This window comes from Bos grunniens, chromosome 14 (assembly GCF_055505025.1).
Source record: "Bos grunniens cultivar Pamir isolate PY7600 chromosome 14, Bosgru_T2T1.0, whole genome shotgun sequence".
Lineage (NCBI taxonomy): Eukaryota > Metazoa > Chordata > Mammalia > Artiodactyla > Bovidae > Bos > Bos grunniens.
The window spans coordinates 62135598-62149870 of NC_141178.1; the positions used below are offsets into that span (position 1 = coordinate 62135598).

The window sequence follows — 14273 nt, forward strand, 5'->3', positions numbered from 1 at the left end:
CAGAGCAACCCCAGGCAGCGCAGGACTGGACCTCAGTTCCACCACCTCAACAATATTAACACCAGATAGCCCCACTATAAAAATCCCTACAGGAGTTAAAGGTCCATTACCGACAGGCCTGGTAGGAATTATACTAGGCAGAAGTTCCTTAGCTATACAAGGTCTTACAATTATTCCTGGAGTAATTGACTCAGATTATACAGGAGAAATTCAGATAATGATTTCACCCCCGACTAAAACTTTCCAAATACATCAGGGACAGAGAATAGCCCAACTTTTACTTTTGCCTTATCATAATGCAATTGGGCAAACAGCCACCCAAAATGAAAGACAGGACAAAGGATTTGGGTCTAGTGACATGGTTTTTTGGGTAACAGAAATTACTAAAAAGCGTCCTATGAAATCTATTCTTGTCAGTGGCAAGTCTATTGAAGGGCTATTAGACACAGGAGCAGATGTTTCCTGTATTTCTGGGAAAGACTGGCCCAATTCCTGGCCCACACATACTACTGCAAATAACTTAGTGGGCATCGGGAGAGCTCCTACAGTAGCTCAAAGTGCAAAAATTTTAGACTGGCAATTTGAGGATACCCGTGGAACATTCCAACCGTATATGATTCCTTCGCTGCCCTTCTCGCTGTGGGGGAGAGATGTGCTGTCTCAAATGGGCATGTTACTTTTTAGCCCTGATGATAAAGTAACTTTGCAAATGCTACAAATGGGCTATGACCCTTCAAAAGGGTTAGGTAAACAGCAGACAGGAATAACTGAGCCAATTTGCCCTGCTCCTCTAAAGTTCCGTGCTGGGTTAGGGTATCCAAATTTTTGATGGAGGCCATTGTTTTTGCTGCCGACCCCATTACGTGGAAATCTCAGGACCCTGTGTGGGTAGAACAATGGCCTCTGACTAAAGAAAAACTACTGGCAGCCAAAGCGTTAATTTCTGAACAACTAAAATTGGGACACATTGAGCCCTCCAATAGCCCCTGGAATACTCCTATTTTTGTTATTAAGAAAAAATCTGGCAAGTGGCGACTTTTACAAGATTTAAGAGCTATTAATGCCACTATGGAAGATATGGGAGCCTTACAACCTGGGCTTCCTTCCCCAGTAGCCATCCCAGAAGGATATAATATTATTGTAATTGATTTACAAGACTGTTTTTTCACCATCCCCTTAAATGCTGAGGATAAAAAGCGATTTGCCTTTAGTTTACCAGCAGAAAATTTTAAACAGCCTTATTTAAGGTTTCAATGGAAAGTGTTGCCCCAGGGAATGAAAAATAGCCCTACTTTATGTCAGAAATTTGTTAATGCAGCTATAGAAGATATTAGGGCTAAATATGAACAACTGTATATGATTCACTATATGGATGATATTTTAATAGCTCACCCTGATAGAGCTCATTTACAAACTGTTCTCCAGGATTTGACTCAGGCTTTAACCGACAGAGGCTTAAAAATTGCCCCAGAGAAAATTCAAGTCAATCCGCCCATAACTTACTTAAGACGGGTTATCAATTCAGAAACTGTGACTCATGCCCCATTAAAATTGAGAAAAGATCACCTTGTTACTTTAAATGATTATCAAAAACTTTTAAGCGACATTAATTGGATCAGGCCTTATTTAAAATTAACTACTGCTGAATTAAAACCTCTTTTTAACATTTTACGTGGGGATCCTGATCCAACTTCTAAGAGACAATTAACTGCTGAAGCTCAGGAGGCCTTAGAAAAAGTGGAAGCAGCTTTATCTGATAGCTATGTTAAAAGAGTTAATTTACAAACAAATTGGCAATTCCTCTGCCTAGCTACTCCAATAGCACCTACGGGAGTTTTATGGCAAAATGGCCCTCTAGAATGGGTCCATCTCCCCGCCCAGGCTAAAAAAGTAGTGGCCTCTTATCCAGGACTGATAGCTACACTGATATTGAAAGGGAGAAAACGTAGCATTGAATTGTTTGGTAAAGAACCAGCAGAAATTGTAATTCCATATAATAAAAAACAACTTGATGCTCTTCTAATGTTTGATGAAGATTGGCAGATTGCTATCGGAAATTATTTTGGCCAAATTCTGCATCATTTACCTTCACATGTTTTGCTAAATTTTATGTCTAAACACCCGGTTATTTTCCCTGTTAGGTGTAAATACTCTCCCATCTCAGATGCTCAAATGGTTTTTACTGACGGGTCTGCTAACGGCAGAGCTTCTATAGTTACAAAAGATCAACGTAAAGTTTTACATACGCAGGAGACTTCGGCCCAGAGAGCTGAACTCACAGCTGTTATAGAGGCCTTTGTTATGTTTGCAGAGGAGGAATTTAACCTTTACTCTGATTCTCAGTATGTGGTCAGGCTGTTTCCACACATTGAGACTGCGATCCTGCCTGAGAATAAAACTGCAATATTTCACTTGTTAACTAAACTGCAGCAGCAAATTTGGAAACGAAGCCGAGCATATTTTATTGGCCACATTCGGGCTCATTCTGGATTGCCTGGACCTTTAAATGCCTTAAATGACCTGGCAGATTCACTAACTAAGGTCACAGTGGCTTCTGCTTTTAAAGAAGCCCGAGCTTCTCACTCACTCCACCATCAAAATGCTACTGCGCTAAGATATCAATTTCAGATTCCTCGAGACTCTGCTCGGGAGATTGTTCGTTCCTGTTCTCATTGTCCCACTACTATAAATAGTTTACCTATGGGAGTTAACCCTCGCGGTCTTAAACCTAATGCACTCTGGCAGATGGATGTAACTCACATCTCTTCATTTGCAAAATTGTCTTTTGTTCATGTAACAGTAGACACCTTTTCTCATGTTATTGTTGCAACTGCTCGCACAGGGGAAGCAGTTAAAGACGTAATACAACATCTCTTTACTTGTTTCTCATATATGGGTCTGCCAAAAGCCTTGAAAACTGATAATGCTCCTGCTTACACATCTAAGTCTTTTCAGGAATTTTGTCTAAAGTTTCAAATTAAACATAATACAGGCATCCCTTATAATCCACAAAGACAAGCCATTGTGGAAAGAGCACATCAAACGTTAAAAACCCAAATTCAAAAACTAAAAGAAGGGGAGTTTAAATATAGTTCTCCCCATCACCTCTTGCAACATGCTCTTTTTGTAATAAATATTTTAAATACTGATTCAGCTGGAATGACTGCAATGCTTCGCCATTGGTGCCCGGAGCAATTGAATGCAAAACCATTAGTTAAATGGAAGGACCTCCTTTCCGGACAGTGGAAAGGTCCTGACCCATTGTTAACCAGCGGTCGAGGATATGCTTGTATTTTTCCACAGGACGCAGATTCTCCAATTTGGGTTCCGGATAGATTGATTCGCCATGTCTCAGCCTCTCGGATACCGAGTTCCACGGCCGCCGCGACCCCGAAAGAGAAAAGGGCCTCCTCTGCCTTCGCTCCCCCCGCCAGCACGGGAAACACCACTGACATCGGAGCAACTGACATCAGGGATCCCGGATGAGCAGGGGACGGATCCGCCCACCAAACAGATGTCTCAACTTCACATACAGGATATCGCTCCCCTCGATCCTTTGCCTCACAAAAGGAGGTCAGGCCGCCTGACTCAGGCGACCCGGAATGCCTCCATACCTACTTGGGGACAAATAAAAACACTCTGCCATCAGGCACGGGGAATAACCTCTTTGCAGGGCTCTCCAACCTCCCCTGAGAAGATGTTTATTGCTATGCTTGCCTTATTATCATGCCAGGTAAGCGCCTCCTCCCCCACTCCTGAAAAGTATTGGGCTTACTTCCCAGACCCTCCAACCTTTCAAATAGTTACCTGGAACAGTGACCCCCTACGGGTCCACACAAACCAGCCTCAGTTACTGGGAGGGTCATATACTTCCTATACCACAGACGAATATCCTATTAATTTCAATTTTACCTTCAGGGGATTAGCAGACGACCTTCCTGTTTGTTTCAACTTCCCCAGTGATATAGAAAGCTTTATTATTCCCCCTAAAGAAGGATGTGTCGGAGCCACTAAAAAGGCAGTTCTGACTCATTCTCCAGCCTCAGGTATTGAACATAGAGGGCGTCTAGCGCTTTGGATTTTACAGGCTCGTATGCCCGGGGCCCTTGATCCCCACGAATTTATAATCCATAGACCCCCTCCTGGATATCCAAGTTGTTATAATACCGAGCCTTCAGATGCCATATGGAACACTATAGATGATCGTACAGGGTATCCGATTTGGAAATCTTGTACTTATCGTTTAAGAGCTGATTACAGAATACCGGGAGGAGGAAATTACATGATTCAAGATTGGAGTAACTCAGACCTAGATAGGAGCCCATTGCCCCTTGATGACTTTCCCGGCAGATTTTATAATTGGAAGAAAGATTTGGTTTCTTGGCCTTTAAGCATTACTAGATGGCATAATAATCGATTTGTTTCGCCTATATTGTCTTATACAACTAAGAACAGAACCTCTTGGCAGCCAGAAATTTGGAGGGCCCTTGCTGCCACTGCTCCCATTTCCTTATTCCGTCCAAATAGCAATTCTACTTATTCTGTTTTAGCTTGTGTACCCTCGCCTTATGTTTTTCTCTTTACTAATGACTCCAAAAGATTAAATGTACACATGAATTATTCAGGTGGACCTAATATCGTAACTTGTGAACAATGTATGCTTTCATCTTGTTTGACCCCCCAATATAATGTTTGTTCTTTTGTTGTGTTGAAACGCCCACCCTATCTCATGATACCTGTGTCTGTGCATTCTTATTGGTATGATAATTACGGTTTGGCTGTATTACAACAACTGCAGGATTTAATGCGAACACGACGGTTTGTGGGCTTACTTATCTTGGGAATAGCAGCTTTGATAAGTGCAATTACTTCTGTTACTGTGGCAGCAATATCATTGACTCAACAAGTACATACTGCTCAATATGTTGATTCTATGTCCAAAAATGTTTCTTTAGCATTGGCAACACAGGAAGCTATAGACAGAAAATTAGAGATGAGGGTAGACGCCCTAGAGGAAGCAGTAATACATATTGGGACTGAATTGCAGGCTTTAAAGGTGAAAATGGCATTGTCCTGTCATGCTGACTACCGGTGGATATGTGTAACACCCCTGAAAGTAAATGAGACAGATTTTGAATGGGAAAAGATTTAAAACCATATTTCAGGTATTTGGAACAGCTCTGACATTAGCTTAGACTTAGGGAAACTTCACAATCAAATAGCAACCCTGGAACACTCCCGATTAGATTTTACTGCCGCTGGAACAGCAAATGATTTCTTCCATACTTTCTCTAACTACATTTCAGGAAAAAATATTCTGTCTACCTTCCTTGGCTATGCTACGTTGGCTGTTTTAATTTTATTTCTAATAATAATTCTTCCTTGTATTGTCAGGATTCTTCGGCAGAGCATTCAGAGGCTCGCGACTGAGCTACATCTGGCTGTTTTAAGAAATAAAAAAGGGGGAGATGCGGGGAGCCGGTGAGGCATTCCACTCGTGACAAAGGTCATGAGGAAGGAGGCTCGGCATACGCAAAGGCGGGATCGAGCCTCAGGAGTCCCCCCGGATATTCTCGAGCATTTTCCCCCAAAAAACCAGAGTCTGCCTACTTTATTGCTTTGTGCTCTCACCTCTGACTTTACTGGGGGCTGTCCCCTACCACCATCTCTCTCTCTCTGTCAAAGAGTTAACTTACAGCTCCAATTAATAAAGTTCCTGGGCAATTAGGAGTGTTTAAATCCAAACCCCTCTGATGGCTCTCTAACTCGCCTGACAAGTTTACCCGGACTCCTGCAGCTATGCATACGATTGTTTGCAGTCTCCCAGCCTCGAGAGGCATGGGAAGCTTAAGATATTCAAATAGCTTAGAGCCTCTCAGAGAGTTAAAAACTGTCAGAATAAACTAGTAAAGGATTTCATTGATGAGTCAATGCTTGTTGCCAAGTTTTCACATCCCCTGAATTGTATCCTTGAATATGTATCAATTAATAGTGGGTATGTAGAAAAAATAAGTAGTGGCCTTGGTGTTAGTAACTTTAGACCCTTAAGGTAATAAATTCTTTCTTTGTTGTAAACCCATTACACATCCGCCCTATAGGAATGCAATTTTATCTTTGGAAGATGGTGCCAAACCTTGAAATAATTACTCTTAGAGAAAGTAAGTCTTTGTTGATAAGTCCTTGTCAAGAGTCATAAAATGTTAGTAGGCCTTCTGGCCAGAAGATGATGTAAATCACCTAAACCATTTGTATACGATACATTTGCAGGAAAGAAACCTTGGTTTTTGATAAGAACCAAAGACTGCTGACTTTGCATCCCCTATTATCCTCTATGTGTAACTTAGGGTATAAAAGCCCCTGTTAAAAATAAAGCTACGGGCCTTGTTCACCAGCGCTTGGTCTCCCCATGTCATTCTTCCCTCTAACCTCCAGCTGAGTCTCCATCTGGAGCGCGGAACCCACCACGCTTACTAATCATGCCTGGGCTTCTAAGACCCACTCGAGAAGGAGTCTAGGGTGAGACACCTTCCGCTATTCGAGAGGGCGCCTGCGGCCTACGTAAGTGGTGCAAACTTCTTGTCTTGAAGTTTTATTGGTCTCCCGCGTAAACCAAGCTACTCAGCTTCTTTTCTCCACTGAATTTTCCTACTGAGCTATCCTCATTCTATTGTTCTCTATATCTCTAATTAGCATATAAATAGTCGCCTAGGCCGTCTCTCCTTCGAACACCCTGGATCAGCTGGGGCTGGTCCCCAGCAGTGGGCTGCCGTCTATGGGGTCACACAGAGTCGGACACGACTGACATGACTTAGCAGCAGCAGCAGCAGCAGCAGCGTGTACATGTCAATGCCAATCCATGTACTAATTCCTCCCCCCACTCCCGGCCTTACCTTTTTGTAACAAGTTTGTTTTCTACATCTGTGACTGTTTTGTAATTAATAATTTCTTATCCAGTTTTAGTATTGACCCAATATTACTGACAGTAAACAAGCTCCTAATCCTATGGCTTAAAAATGATAAGTATTTATTGTGTCCGTGTGGCTGGGGATGAGCCATCAGGGCCTGGCTCTGAGCTGCAGGCTTGGTCAAGAGGCTTCTGTGTCTCCGCCTGCAGGGACCTACGGGACCAGGGACCAGAGAGCGTGCCATTGTCATGGCAATGGCAGCACATTCAAGCTTCTACTTGTGTCACTTCTGCCAACATCTGTTTGGCCAAAGCCAGTCTGTGGAGTAAGGAGACCACTTCCCCACACCCCAACCCAAGGTAAAAGCTGCACAGGATCCAAGCTTAGGTCTAGAGAACCAGGGCAATAACCCCACCCTCCACCTGCTCTCCATCAGCATGTGAAGACTCACTGGAAGAAACATGTCGTCCCCAGAGGGCAGATATGGTTTAAGCCCCACATGATCAGTTATCGCAGGTTGTTAAACTAGGGTAAGTCTTTCAGTTGCATCTGTAACATTTGTGGATTTTTTTGTGTGGAGAATATTGGAAGCTAGATGAACCTGATTGCTAAATCTCTCCATGCATGATACTCTGAAAATGTAATATAAACCTCATATATCAAATGTCATGAAAATCACACAACTACAAAGTTATTAGCCACACTGAAACCACGTCACTGGCATGGCAAGAGGTGTGTGTACATTACAGCTGTAGAAAACACACGTGTGCAAGTTTTCATGTATAATATATAGAGACATTAACCATATATTTTGATGTATATTGGCTTTCCAGATGGCTCAGTGGTAAAGAACCCACCTGTCAATACAAGAGATGCCAGAGATTCAGTTTTAATCCCTGGGCCCAGAAGATCCCCTGGAGAAAGGAATGGCAACCCACTCACGTATCCTTGATCTGAGTTACTCTTTGGAGGGTTGAATGCATTTTAGAAACCAAACACATCCCCATGAATAATGTTATATTGATATCTTTCTTACCTCTTCCCTTTTCTCTTTTCCCATCTTCCACTTGCAGGAAGGGTTGTTGGGTTGTAGCGCTGTTTCTGAATTAGAACACAGGTGCACGGAATCAAAACTTTGTTTGATTGTCAAAATCTTTGATGTTTGAACTGTTAGAACTACACATCCCAAAGCCAATGCTATTTACCAAAAAACACATCATGTTTGTTTTGCTTCTGAAGGCATTTTAAAAGCTCAGACCAAATCAGTGACAGTGGAAGTTTTCCTGACAGAATTTCGGTCAGCAAGAAGCCCCTGTGAGATGCGGCTACTTACATTATATTAAGGGCTGTGAGCGGAAAATGCATGAGATGACAGCATTAACGCTCTCACACAGAAACGAAACAGAAATTACATTAAAGTTAATGTATTGACAACACTTTCTCAATTAATTAAAGTTAAACGGTAGCTTTACGATTCTAGTAACTAGCTGCAAATCTTGTCTTACAAACACAAATTCTGGAAAAGATATGTGCCATGCAGCCCATGAGGGAGAGGGGTGACCCCCAAAGGCAGAGCAGAGAAGTAGCTGAGGGCTGGGGCATCGTGTGACAGCCGGCCTGGGCAGTGGGCAGTGCTACTGACCTGCACTCACGAGGAACTGGGTTTTTGAGCCAGGACAGGGTGATTTGGACAGGAGATGAGGCCTGTGACTTTGGAAAGGTAGAGAACTGTTATTAAATTCTTGCAGTAGGCTGCCAAAAATCACTCTGGAGGGAGGAATACCAACCCCCACACCCACACTCTTACGACAAATTTTAGCTGACTTTAGGTGGCCCTCGTGGTAAAGAATCCACATGCTAATGCAGGAGACCTGGGTTCGATTCCAGGCTTGGAAGAGCCCCTTGGAGGAGGAAATGGCAACACACTCAAGTATTCTTGCCTGGAAAATCCCACGAACAGAAGAATCTGGCAGGCCCCAGTTCATGGGGTCACAGTGGGGCACGACTGAAGTGACTTAGCACGCACATCGCATTGAAACATGACAAGTGTCCTGGGCAAACAATCCCCTCGATACAGAGCCAGAGCAGAGGAAGGTTTAGCATCGTGTGGGATGTGGTCCTTGCTGCCCCCGCTCCCCGCTCTCTTCCACAGTATCTGCCTAATCATTGTCCAAATTTTTATTAAATACAGTTGATTTGTAAAGTTGTGCCAGTTTCACGTGCACAGTATATTATACACGTGTGTGCTAAATTGCTTCAATAGTGTCTGACTCTTTGGGACCCCATAGGCTGTAGACCAACAGACTCCTCTGTCCGTGGGATTCTCCAGGAGAGAACACTGAAGTGGGTTGCCATGCCCTCCTCCAGGGGATCTTCCCCACCCGGAGACTGAACCCATATCTCTTAATTCTCCTGCATTGACAGGTGGGTTCCTTGCCACTAGTGCCACCTGGGAAGCCCTCAGTTATGTATAAATATACACACACACACACACGGGCTTCCCTGGTGGCTCAGCTGGTGAAGAATCCACCTGCAATGCAGGATATTGCTTGCACTGCAGGAGACAAGGGTTCCCTGAGTTAGGAAGATCCCCTGGAGGACAGCATGACAACCCACTCCAGTATTCTTGCCTGGAGAATCCCATGGACAGAGGAGCTTGGTGGGCTACAGTTCGTGGAGTCAGAAGAGTTGGACACAACTTAGCGACTAAACAACCACCATGAAAGTGAAAGTCACTCAATCATGCCCAACTCCTTGTGACCCTGTGGACTATCCAGTCCGTGGAATTCTCCAGGCCAGAATACTGGAGTGGGTAACCTATCCCTTCTCCAGCGGGTCTTCCTGACCCAAAAAATCGAACCAGAGTCTCCTGCATTGAAGTGGATTTTTTACCAACTGAGCTATCAGGGAAGCCCAGAGAAAACCACCACCATAAATATACATATTATTTTCTTTTCTTTTCTTTTTTTTTTTACATTGTCTTCCATTATAGGTTATTGCAAAATATTGACTACAGTTCCCTATGCAATACAGTAGGTCCTTGTTGGTTTTTAAATTCAGTTAATTGGAAAAGGTCCTTCTAGTCAAGGCTATGGTTTTTCCAGTGGTCATGTATGAATGTGAGAGTTGGACTGTGAAGAAAGCTGAGCACCGAAGAATTGATGCTTTTGAACTGTGGTGTTGGAGAAGACTCTTGAGAGTCCCTTGGACTGCAAGGAGATCCAACCAGTCCATCCTAAAGGAGATCAGCCGTGGGTGTTCTTTGTAAGGAATGATGCTAAAGCTGAAACTCCAGTACTTTGGCCACTTCATGCAAAGAGTTGACTCACTGGAAAAGACTCTGATGCTGGGAGGGATTGGGGGCAGGAGGAGAAGGGGACGCCAGAGGATGAGATGGCTGGATGGCATCACTGACTCAGTGGACGTGAGTCTGAGTGAACTCTGGAAGTTGGTGATGGACAGGGAGGCCTGGCGTGCTGCAATTCATGGGGTCACAAAGAGTCGGACATGACTGAGTGACTGAACTGACTGAACTGAACTGAATTGGAAAAGTCTCATATATGCTCACTCCTTTAGAGGACAAGTGGCAGTTGATGCCATCTATTGGCTGGAACATCTTCCTCTGTGAGTCACCTTGAACTGCTCTCCATCACCTGGTAACTTCTCCCACCCTCTTACTGTATGGTGAAAGTCTTAGGCTGACAGGACAGAAAGCCTTAGGTTGAGAAAGCAGATTGTCCCCTGAATTCTATAATTCTGGCTTTGCTGAAGTGAACTTTTTGATTTTAGCTGCCAAGGGCTGTACTTCACAAGAAACGATCTTCAAACAGCCCTTCAGACCCTTCCATTGGCCTTCACATCCTGCCTTTGTGCCAAGCCATCTGTTCAGCGCCCTTCTATCATGTCATGTTCACATGACATAATCTCTGCTGCAAATACTGCCCCATCCTGTGGGCAATTCTGTCTCCACTCAGGAGGCATTATTCCAGAATATTCCTTGGGGATCAGATAGCATTGACTTCCAGCAACACGTCCAACCCCCAGCTTAAGTTAAGTTCAGTTAAAACAGCCCTGAATGGACATCATATTTTGGGGTGTCCACCACGGTCACCGCAGCCTCCAGATCACCTTACATCACCCTTTGGGCTGTCCTCAGAGACTGCGAGCTTCAGCTCTACCAACAGCAGGTGTTTTCCAGATTCTGTGTGTCCCCAAGATTTCCCTTGATACCCTGGAGATAGCTCTTATTTGGTTTGGGCTAAGAAGTGCTTATTGGCCTTTGAAATTCAAACACAGGAACGTGGAAGTCTTGTAGTTCTGGGGAAAAAACTAATGTTCTCTGTATTCCTACACTTCAGGGCCTTCCCTAGCAGTGCCCAAACCTGTAAGGTGTCCAATCTCCTGTGCAGAAAGCTCACACAGACCTCGCCTGGATTAGCCTCATGACCCAGTCCTGTCGATTCTTCTGGCCAGGGAGATCCCACGAGAGTCTGGCCTGGATGGCAGAGAGTTTTTACAGAAAATTGTATTTTCATGCTTCCTGTTCCTCATATCACACTACCTCTCAAATCTCACCACTTACAGCTTCCACCAAACACAGGAGCCCCAGGCATCAGGTTTAAAAGTAAGCTATGGACTTCCCTGGCGGTCCAGTGCTTAAAACTCTGGGCTCCCAAAGCAAGGACTCGGGTTTGATCCATGATTAGGGAACTAGGATCCTGCATGCCACATAGTGCAGCCAAAATCTTTTTTAAAAAAAGGAAAAGAAGAAAAAGTTCGAGTCACAACCCTCAATTCCATCTGTCTAATACCCAAAAGAGCTTCCTAGACTGCAAGGAGATCCAACCAGTCCATCCTAAAGGAAATCAGTCCTGAATTTTCATTGGAAGGACTGATGCTAAAGCTGAAACTCCAATACTTTGGCCACCTGATGCTGACTCATTTGAAAAGACCCTGATGCTGGGAAAGATTGAGGGCAGGAGGAGAAAGGGATGACAGAGGATGAGATGGTTGGATGGCATCACCAACTCAATGGACATGGGTTTGGGTGAACTCCGGGAGTTGGTGATGGATGGGGAGGCCTGGCGTGCTGCTGTTCATGGGGTCGCAAAGAGTCAGACACGACTGAGCAACTGAACTGAACTAAACTGAACTGAGGTGGCTCAGTGGTAAAGAATCCGCCTGCCAATAGGAGACACAGGTTTGATCCCTGGATCTGGAAGACCCTCTGGAGGAGGAAATGGCAACCCACTCCAGTATTCTTGCCTAGAGAATCCCATGGGCAGAGGAGTCTGGCGGGCTACAGTCCATGGGGTTACAAAGAGTTAGACACGAATGAGAGACAGCACGAACACAACCCCTAAATGCACTTGGAAATGTTCCCCACTTCCTCAGCCTCTTATCTTAAGAAATAACTCCTCCATTTATGGAACAAGGATTTTCCACTGACACACCTCTTTCAGGTTATACAGGTTTCAGTATAAGAGACTTGTCAGTAGTAGCTTCAAAATACAAAACACTCACTCATGTAAAGAGTAATCCAGATCATTCTCCTGCTGGAAGAAAAGTCCCTGTATGTTGATAACAATGTCATCAAAGTGGGTTTGCTATTATTCAACAAAACAGACTATAAATAAATCTAAAAGTTGCTGATACTAATTGTATCACTTTTTAAAATTGATTTAATGATCTAGCAAAACTGAACTAGGAAAGGTTTGAATAACTACACATTTATTTTATAAATGGGACATTTACTATGATATGTAGAGGATGTACCCAGAGGAACACCTGCCTTTCTGAAAAGGAATACGAGCCCTACAAAGAAAAGTCTCTGTGTGAAGCACCTCCTCTAGTTATCCCACCTCCTGCTGTGTGTCTGGAACTCTGCGATTCTCACCATGTGACCACTGAAGTGATGCAGTAAAGGCAATCGGAGTGTTTTGGAGCCCCTGCAATGAACCTGTAAAAACTGCTCTAAGAGCCAAAAGACCAGGGAATTGGACTGTAAAGGAGCCATGCCACCCACCTATAGAGCAGCTAAGCTGAGAACCACGTGAGGTTTTCCCTGGATGCCTCCAAAAATGAAGACGCCTCAGTAAGCCAGCATGGGGCTACACAGAACTGAGACTTGCAACTCGCGTCACAGAGCTCAGTCTCAGCTGCTTTCCGGATCCCAGAGATCAGCAAGGCTTTGAAGTGTTTTGAAAAAGCAGTTGGCAGACCACAATAGTTCAGAAGCACAGAGAGAAAATACTTTGATATGAAATATATTTATTTAACTTCTAAACTAACTTCTTTTTATTCTTGTTTTCACTTACCTCTGACACATTTCCTCTCATTTATTCCAAAAATATTTGGATTTAAAATCCAGGAGAAGGGGCCGGCAGAGGATGAGCTGGTTAGATAGCAACACCAGCCAAATGGACGTGAGTTTGAGCAAACTTCAGGAGATGGTGACGGACAGGGAAGCCTGAAATGCTCCAGTCCATGGGGTCGCAAAAAGTCAGACACAACTTAGCAACTGAACAACAACAAATGATACACCAAAATTAAACAAAGGGTTTAAGAGATGATCTTAACGGGAAAATAAAGGAGAAAACTTTAAGAAGAAGGGATCAAAATAATTTCGAAAATTGGTCATGTGCCACATTTCTGAAAATACTGCAGTTGAGCAATATTTTGGCGTCGAACCCGTAGCTGTCAGTGCAAGAGAGGGAAAATGAACGGCAATGTGGTTTGCAGCTACCGTGAGGGAAAAAGAAGCTAACTGCTGAGAATATTGAGACTGACACGGGAGCACTCGTCCTCCTTCGAGTGAAGTTCCCTGGATAGGATGTCATCATTGTTTTTCAGTCGCCCACCTGCCAATGCAGGAGACGCAAGAGACCCAGGTTCAATCTGTGGGTCAGGAAGATCTCCTGGAGAAGGAAATGGCAACATACTCCACTCTTCTTGCCTGGAGAATTCCATGGACAGAGGAGCCTAGGAGGCTGCAGTCCAAGGGGCTGCAAAGAGTTGGACCAACTTAAGAGACTAAATGACGACATAACGCTGAAACTTAAAAAGCCTAATGATTGTTGAGATTTCCTGAAACCTAGGCCCTAAGCAATCCTTTCTACATTCACATATTCTTGAAAGAGTGAAGTCTGTCAACATCATTATCAAATTGCAAATCAACTCATAGGAAGTGTTCGTTCCACTCCATGTACCTGAATCCAACTGACTCAAGGTTTAAGGATCACCATGTTAAGGGAGTAATATACATGCATTTATTTTGTTCTGGTATTACCTGATTTATCACTCAGAATCTTGATGATGAAGTAAATATGAATGAATATTATGGTTGTATTTTAAAATGGAAAAGTTAAT

General features: G+C 43.7%; 1 long non-coding RNA gene across 1 annotated transcript; it reads left to right on the plus strand.

The window, feature by feature from the left end:
• The first annotated feature begins 3595 nt into the window (after positions 1-3595).
• Positions 3596-5598, plus strand: LOC147359528 (uncharacterized). Its single transcript, XR_015140255.1, has 2 exons — positions 3596-3733; positions 5395-5598. It is a non-coding gene; the product is annotated as an uncharacterized LOC147359528 (long non-coding RNA).
• The last annotated feature ends 8675 nt before the right edge of the window (positions 5599-14273 follow it).